Raw genomic sequence first — 7,939 nt, 5'->3', positions numbered from 1 at the left:
TATGGTCGATATCAGACCGTGACGTGGCAGCGTGACTGACAGGTCTTCGCGCGTGTAATTGACATGGATACAGTAGCAATCTCGAGATAGGGCGTGGCAGACTTGGGTGACGGCTCGCTATGACGGCTTTACAATTCCCTTTTTTTAATCTAACTGTGAAAATATTTATCCTTCCCCCTGTGAATGGTGACTTTGGTTACAGATCGTAACAGTTCGGAACAACTCTAAAGACTGAGAAGAAAAGATCCCGCAAGCTTTGTGTTGAGGTTTATTGATTTCAGCGATTTTGCGGCTGATAAAAGCGAGCACTTGCTTAAGCAAATTATTCACTCGGACGGGCAGACAAAATGGCCGTAACCTGCCCTCGTAGTCCCGATTATTATATTACTTTCACCCCTCAGTCGGAATTCAACAGTAACAGGTTGCTTTGTATAAGTAAAGTAACGGGTCTGAGAGAGAGAACTGCTAGGTAATTTTTTTCTGGAGGTGAGTTATCGCGAGAGGTGCAGTGCAGATTGAAGTTGGAGTGAAAATTTTTCTTGCTTAACATCCCCAAATCTATCTACCTGAACACTAATGTCTGTCTCCCCAAAATAATCAGCTTGATGTGACTTTTCTGTGTATTTCTGTGTTATTCTTTAGTGATTTGCCTTCTCCTGTCTGTTTCGTGTTTGCCACAACCCAGTTGAGGAATTTGTATAATAGTAATAATACTGATTTGAGATGACGATATTTTAACGTACAGATATACCAATTTATATTTCTACTGTACACAGTGCACACTTCGAATGAAATGAAACCTGTAAAGATATTTCAACAGCCTGCCCTTGTCTATACTAGAGTCCAGTTGACCGACAGTATTCATTCCATACAAAAAAATCTTTCTGGACAAAGCAGAGAAAAGTGTGAAGAGTTAACCAGAGACATATCTGTGAATATATAGTGAAAAATTCATCTGTGGTCCTGGTAGAAGGTAAATCTGCCCTCATCATTTTAAACTTTTGTTGAATTCAAATCCAACCAAAATCATTAGATTTAATCATTGTTTGCGTGTGTTTTTATCCGTATTTTGATTATTTACCCTAGGCTGTTAGTTACAGAGCTTGCCACTAGTCAGTACTTTTTTCTAGCTTTTTTTTTCTACAAATCTGAGGATGTGCAATATGTGGACCATTAGATGGAGAAAGCACTAATACGGCCCCTCCTCCTCGCTCCCCCCCCCCCCCCGCCCCCCACCTCCACCCGGTGTGCCTTCACAACAGAAACGTCTTATGGCACTATAGAAAAACTCTCTGTCCCATCCCTGAATTTCCAATATTCTTTCATATCTCACACAAAGTCCAATATTAGCTGATTAACTGTTTCTATTCTCCTTCTTTGTCACAAAACTGACAAAAACTCCTAAAAGAGGGGATTTTTTTTCAATCTTGCTGTGTGAAGCATATTTATTTTCTTCACTCTTAACGTCAAATGTTTGGAACTCTTGCGTAAAAGATGCGTTAGCTCACTCCAAGTCTTTGAAATTGTCCGAGCTAATTAAAAAGGTCAATATTCTCACCTTTGATATAAGCTTGACAGCGATGAGAACTAGGGCTTGTTAATTAATAAATCAATTTTTTTCGTTTAACTGTCATGTCAAAACCCCATGTTTATACATATTTCCGTTTTTACAGGTCTGGGTGCACGGGGGAACGGACAAGATTGACAATGGATTACTTTTCTGGCACATAAAAAGAAGAATATTCTTTGAAAATGCATCGAGTGCATTATAAGGGGAAAACAGAGTACTGTCCTATATAGATGTCATATCAAAGTTACAAAATGCACGCGATGACCACGTTGGCTTACGTCACAAACGAAGGTGATATGACTAATGGCGTGCAACGTGCGCTTGTCGCGCGTCAAAAACCCACTTGGTCCTTTTCATTTCATTTACGTGTAGCGTAGTATCACAGGGACGGTTACTATTAATGTCGTAACCCTCATTTATGAGGTCATTACACTCCAAACAGTTGCCGACCGGACCCTAAAATGCTCCATTTAACAGTAGCGAGTTGGTATCAAAAAGGCACAATAGTCGGAAATGTTGCCATTACAAATGATCAATAAATCTTTATTTTGGAGTTTTAATTAAACAAAACCGCTCCAGTGATTAAGATTTGTGGCATTCCACTCATCCGCAGTGAACTGTGACCGAAATTTCCATAACCGTAAAAGAAAATATTTTACAGTGGCGGAATTTCTGATCGGTCCTGATTGAAAATTTCTTCTGTTTGATATACACTCGTTCATAGAGATTTGTGTGGGTGAGTGAGTTCTGACAGTGCCAGAGCTAGGAGGTGTTACGATGGGTTTTCACGTGGACTTGTGTACTCTTGTCGTCCCGGGGTAAATCTTGGCCAGTGCGGTGAAGCTTGCAACCTGGACAAAACTTCAGAACTTAACCTCGTCGGCATCTTAATTATTGAATGCTAAATGTTTTAAGGAAATTGGGTGTTTGACCTTTACGCTTGCCATAAAACACGTAAATGAAGAAGCGAAAACATTACAATATTTTAGGATCTCCTGATAGATTAGTAGCCTGTCTTGAATTAGCCTTTCTGTAGAGGGAAACAGGTGCATCTCTCTCTCTCTCTCTCTCTCTCTCTCTCTCACACACACATACACACACAAACACACACACACACACACTCACACACCGGCAAATAAGGTTTAAATTACTTGATCTGCAATGACACTTGCTGCCATAATAAAACGCAGATATGCACGCGCGCACACACCGTTATCACATAACCCACGCGCAATCTAATACAAAATCGACCTTGCAGTTTTTATCAAGGCCTCACAGTTGACTGCTGCCGACCCCTGGTTATTTCCCCCAATCTCAAAATAAAACAAAACTCGATAGATTCCATTTTTCACAGAAATAACTACATTTCAATACAACACGGGGGGCTGCACTTCTTCTGCGTATCCAATCCATCAGGGGGACCAAAGCGCCTAGTGAAGTGGATGATCTGTGTAATTAATAGCGCGGACGGGGACAATGACACTTGCCTTGCTCCCCTTGTCACCTGTGGCCCGACAAAAGCGTCCAAACACTCTCCTCATGTCCTGAACAGGGTGACAAATTCGGCTGTTTGTCTCCACACAAATGCCCCCATCGAAAGCATTTTGTTCCTTTAATGTCCTTGCTACTCTGGTGTCATTATACGGCACAAAAAGAGAGTAAATTGTGAAGTGATCACCTGGTCGTTCAAATAAGCCACAGACCACCACAGGACCACAAGCGGTTTTGTTCGACCCGTTTGCGAATCTTCGCGGTTTATGCCGAAATTCTTGCCTTGCGTACATTTTTTTTTTTTTTTTGCATTCGATTTTACGACAAATTAAATAAGTTTGTTTTTTATATCTTTAACAGATCATATACATTTATCGACATTATCTGACTTCATGCATTTTTCTTCCTCTCTTTCCCCCCATTTTTTTTTTTTTCAAAGCAAAAATGGACGATTTATCGAGTTGAGACAGAATTGATACGGGTATATCCAATGGGGGCGGATTGAGGCCGTCTTCAGGGTCTTCCCGAAGACGCTCAGATTTTCAAGTTTACATTGACAGGTATCTAATTTTTTTTTGTCGAAAGACGGTCAAAAATAGAGGATAGATCAACAAGATAATTTGGAAGACTGTCAGAAAATATCTCTGGATCCGCCCGTGACCATGTACGTAAATATAATATCTGTGTGTACGTGTCCAAAAAGCAATGATTGATAAAATAAATATTTCGAGTTCACCAGACATAGAGCAGACAGCACGTAACCAGACGCGTGCTAAATCCCTGGTTTTGAACAAGTCAAAAAAGCCCCTCCCTTTCAACACGTCACAATATTAATCATATCCTGTCTGTTTACCAATACCAAAAGTCAAAAAGTAATCACGTTTTCAATACGTGTGTGCGGATCAATTTGGGGATTACATTTCCGCTGTATAATTCCTTTCCATTGACTGATTTGTGAGTCGATTGTTGAGGCTTTCACCGATAATGGCGAGTGTGACTGCTCTATAGGCCGAGAGCCATAGTCGCAAAATTACTGCTTCTCCTCTAGTAACCCAGCGTATAATATCATAGAATCAATGCTAATCTCTTATTGCCCGCAACACAAATATTGCAGGGGGCACGATGAAATGAATTTTACAAAAGTCAGGAAAAAAACAACAATAAATAACGTGGAACACAAAAGGGTTCAAAGTCGATAAACAAATCGTAAAAGTCACAGGGGGATAGAATTCTCGCCAGTATTTCACAATAAAACGGCTCCCGTTTCCTTTGACTTTACTCAAAACTTTCCAAATGGCTCATCCAAGACAGACCACTTAATAAATAAAATAACAACGAACCTCATAACGGTATCTATTTATACATAATATTTGACAAAATTTCGCATAACTACAATTTCAAAAATTTTACGTGCATATAGAATGTTTTATTAACACGAAAGAAAAAAAAAAAAACTCCCTGGATTCGTAAAAAGAAGGGATGATGCGAAGGACATCCGATACGGTAATCGTAGTTTTCAATGAGAATTTCGTGACGGCAGCGGGGTTATCGGTGAACATGACATCAATTATAATCCACTTGGAATATTCACAACACCAAAATTACCGAAATTACGTAGGTGTGAGGCCTATTAACAACAAAACGAAATGACACGAGCAACATTCATAAATCATTTTCAAATGTTCAGTGTCACATTGAAGAAAGAATTCAATTGAAAAAGAATCGCTCTCCCAGCAAAAGCGATAGATAAGCTGCGCAAACAACGTTATTGCAAGCTTAAAACGTCAGAGAAAAATAGTTTAATATTTCGCGCAGATAAAAGAAATTATAAAAAAAAGATTAAATTATCTTTTGAGAATAACAAAGTGTAAATCTGATTGCGAAGTAGCAAAAAAATCCGTTTCCAGTGAGTACAAGTTCAGCTGTTCGTCAGATTACGCTTTCTTACCCTCTACCAGGATCACAGATTGATTTTTCACTATATATTCACAGATATGTCTCTGGTTAATTCATGACACGATTCTCTGCTGTGTCGCGCTAGAGAAAATTGCACAAAATTAATCTGCGGCTCTATTAGAGGGTAACGTTGTCTAAAGAATAGTAATAACTATAACATAAGACGGCCTTTCCCTTCCTGCTGTAAGCTGCGTTCCGTTATCCCAAAGATGGACTGCCTATAATTAACGATAACATTAAAATGCCTAATCTATGATCAAAATGAAAATCATGAAAGGGGGGGGGGGGGGGGGGGGGCAGATGACCCTGATGTTTAGTTTGTATGCGCCCACAATAACATGCGCGCGCACGTGCAAGCGCACCGCACAATATCCTGAGGATAAGACCTTTGTCGTCAATAGGGGAACGCTCTGCTGGGGAAGGCCGAAGCAGTAACAAGGGGTCAATGGTTCAATGACCAATTGATGACCACAAAGGTCCGACCCTGAGGAAATTGATCTTCTGTAAAGGAAACCCCAGAGGCGATGGTCATTTCTATTTTGGCCCTTTCAGGTGGTCACGCGCCTCGTCCACTGTGACTTCTGGAACACACCGCGGCATTGTGTATGAAAATAGCTTCATAAACCTTAAAGCAATAAAACTTGATCTTGTGAGATCAGATTGGTCTCGTCAAACGAACAAATGTTTATTAATGTAAATGTAATGATTTCTAGTGACTTATAGCCACGAAACTCGATGTGTCTCGTCCACTTATTACTGGTAGTCTGTGGTCTATGCACGTTTTCTTTTTCTGCTAATCATTTTTTCGCTTTTCTCACCCCCCCCCCCTCCTCAAAAATAAAATAAAATAAATAATAATAATAATAATAATAAATAAAATAATAATAATAATAATAAAATAATAAAAACGTGTAACTTACAACCACGCCGGTGTAAGGTAGCCACCTCGTCACCTAAGAATCCACAAAATAAAATATCACCTCTTTCTTTTTGTACATTTAATTTCCGCTGATTTATATTATTTAAATAAAAGTCCACATAGATTTATTTTCATTGATACAGCTATGACCTCACTGTTTATTATTATAAATGTATTATTATTATTTTTATTAAATAGTAGCAGTAGTAGCGCATGATCTACTTTCGTGTTTTTTTTATATTAGATATTTGCCCACTCCTTTTTCCGCATATTTGCACATAAAATTCACATTTACTAGAAGCATTAAGGGGGGGGTCTGTATTAACGAGTGAAACCCAAACACTACCCTCGTGGGCATCGCTCTTTTTCTTCAAAATTTCCTAACATATTGTCACTCACCTCCACGTGTTATCATACCCCGAAACCCGCTATAAATAAATAATGACCATTGCAATTTATGTGCGATCTCCTATAAAGGAAAACATGATCAAATGACATCGAATACATACATATAGCTTGATAATAAATAAATAAACGTCTGTGATCGTAGTTTTTTCTTCGCCACGGGCCATGTGACCGGTGCAGTGAACTCCCGCCGTAATTTGGACAGTGCAAATCGGAATCAGTGACCGCATACAAAATAAAAGATCAAATCATGAACATCGATTATTTGACCGTTAATGTCGCCCCTTGAAGGAAGAAAGAGAAAGTGTTCTGAAAGCTTCGCGTACCTGTTTTGATGGGAAATCGAACAAGGGGTAAAATCATCAAAATTAATTTTCTGACCGTTACACGTCCCCAACCTTCCGTACTGCTTACCTTTGAACTCTTTGGTCGGTGGCCATGCTGAAATATCTTATCATACATGTGCTTACTACCTGCAAACAGTAGACGCGATTGAAGATTTTTACACAAAAGACTTTTCCACTTGAAATTATTTTCTGTAATCTACTCCTTCTCTTTGTACTAGGATCCAAATTTTATCTTCTGTCCTAGCTTTGTATCATTGCGCAACAAAACGGTCTCTTTCTCTGAGCAGGTGTGCACTTTTGCTAACAATATTTGTAAAGCAAGGGTCAAAAATGAAAACATCAATAAATATAATAAATAAATAAATAATCAATTTCATCTAGATATTGTTAAGTAAGGGTCAAAAATAAATGAAAACATCAATAAACATAATAAATAAATAATCAATTTCATCCAGATTCAATGATTCATTAGTCAAACAGAATATATTTAGCGTATTGGTAAATGTGTTAAATTGATAACTTTTAGTGATCTTTCACCAAGGGGGGCAGAAGCCATTCCCTATTAAACATTAAGAAAAGACGCTGTCACCAAGAAGGCTGCCAGTCCTTTCAGTGGAGAAAAATTCGAGTTGACAGAGCATAAACTGCCCAATCACGTAAATAAATATAGAAGGAATACGCAGAAGAAATAGAAATGAAATTTTACTATTCAGGGTTAACTTTCCACTTTTGGTTTGTAAATTATTTTTGCCAATTTTGCAATTGACTAAAACCTATCAAAGGAAAAGAAAATTAGAGGAGAAAAATTTAGAAGCCTCCCCGACGGGGAATCGAACCCCGGTCTCCCGCGTGACAGGCGGGGATACTTACCACTATACTATCGAGGACTGGCTGATAGCCACGGATATATGTAAGATAGAAGTATTATATTAAGTGGTTATCCTTTTATCTTCTTTTACCGCTTTCAAATAGTTAGGTAAGATGACAAAAAGTATACATATGAGTTACACTTGGCCTTATATTATCAAAAACGTGCAATTTATGTTATCCACGCGTCGATTAGCGTATTGAAGTCAGACATGCGGCCTATCTTGATGAAGAGACACCTAGTGCTATAAATAACGGGTTTCTTTCGCTCTGCGTAGAGCATCATAATTTAATGTATGTTAATGTTTCTTAAATATATTCAATACTTTTTGTAGCTCATCATTTAAAACGCTGGGTTTCATTTGGCATAACCATGCCTTGTAA

At 38.6% G+C, this 7,939-nt stretch overlaps 1 non-coding gene across 1 annotated transcript; it reads right to left on the bottom strand.

Annotated features, from left to right (window-relative positions):
• Window positions 1-7,503: 7,503 nt before the first annotated feature.
• Window positions 7,504-7,575, bottom strand: Trnad-guc (transfer RNA aspartic acid (anticodon GUC)). The gene has a single exon. It is a non-coding gene; the product is annotated as a tRNA-Asp (tRNA).
• Window positions 7,576-7,939: the final 364 nt, after the last annotated feature.

The sequence above is a fragment of the Lingula anatina genome, chromosome 8 (assembly GCF_051362555.1).
Source record: "Lingula anatina isolate TDL-2025a chromosome 8, LinAna3.0, whole genome shotgun sequence".
Taxonomy (NCBI): domain Eukaryota; kingdom Metazoa; phylum Brachiopoda; class Lingulata; order Lingulida; family Lingulidae; genus Lingula; species Lingula anatina.
The sequence above is the reverse complement of the archived record's forward strand: the minus strand, read 5'-3'. Positions and strand labels throughout refer to the sequence as shown.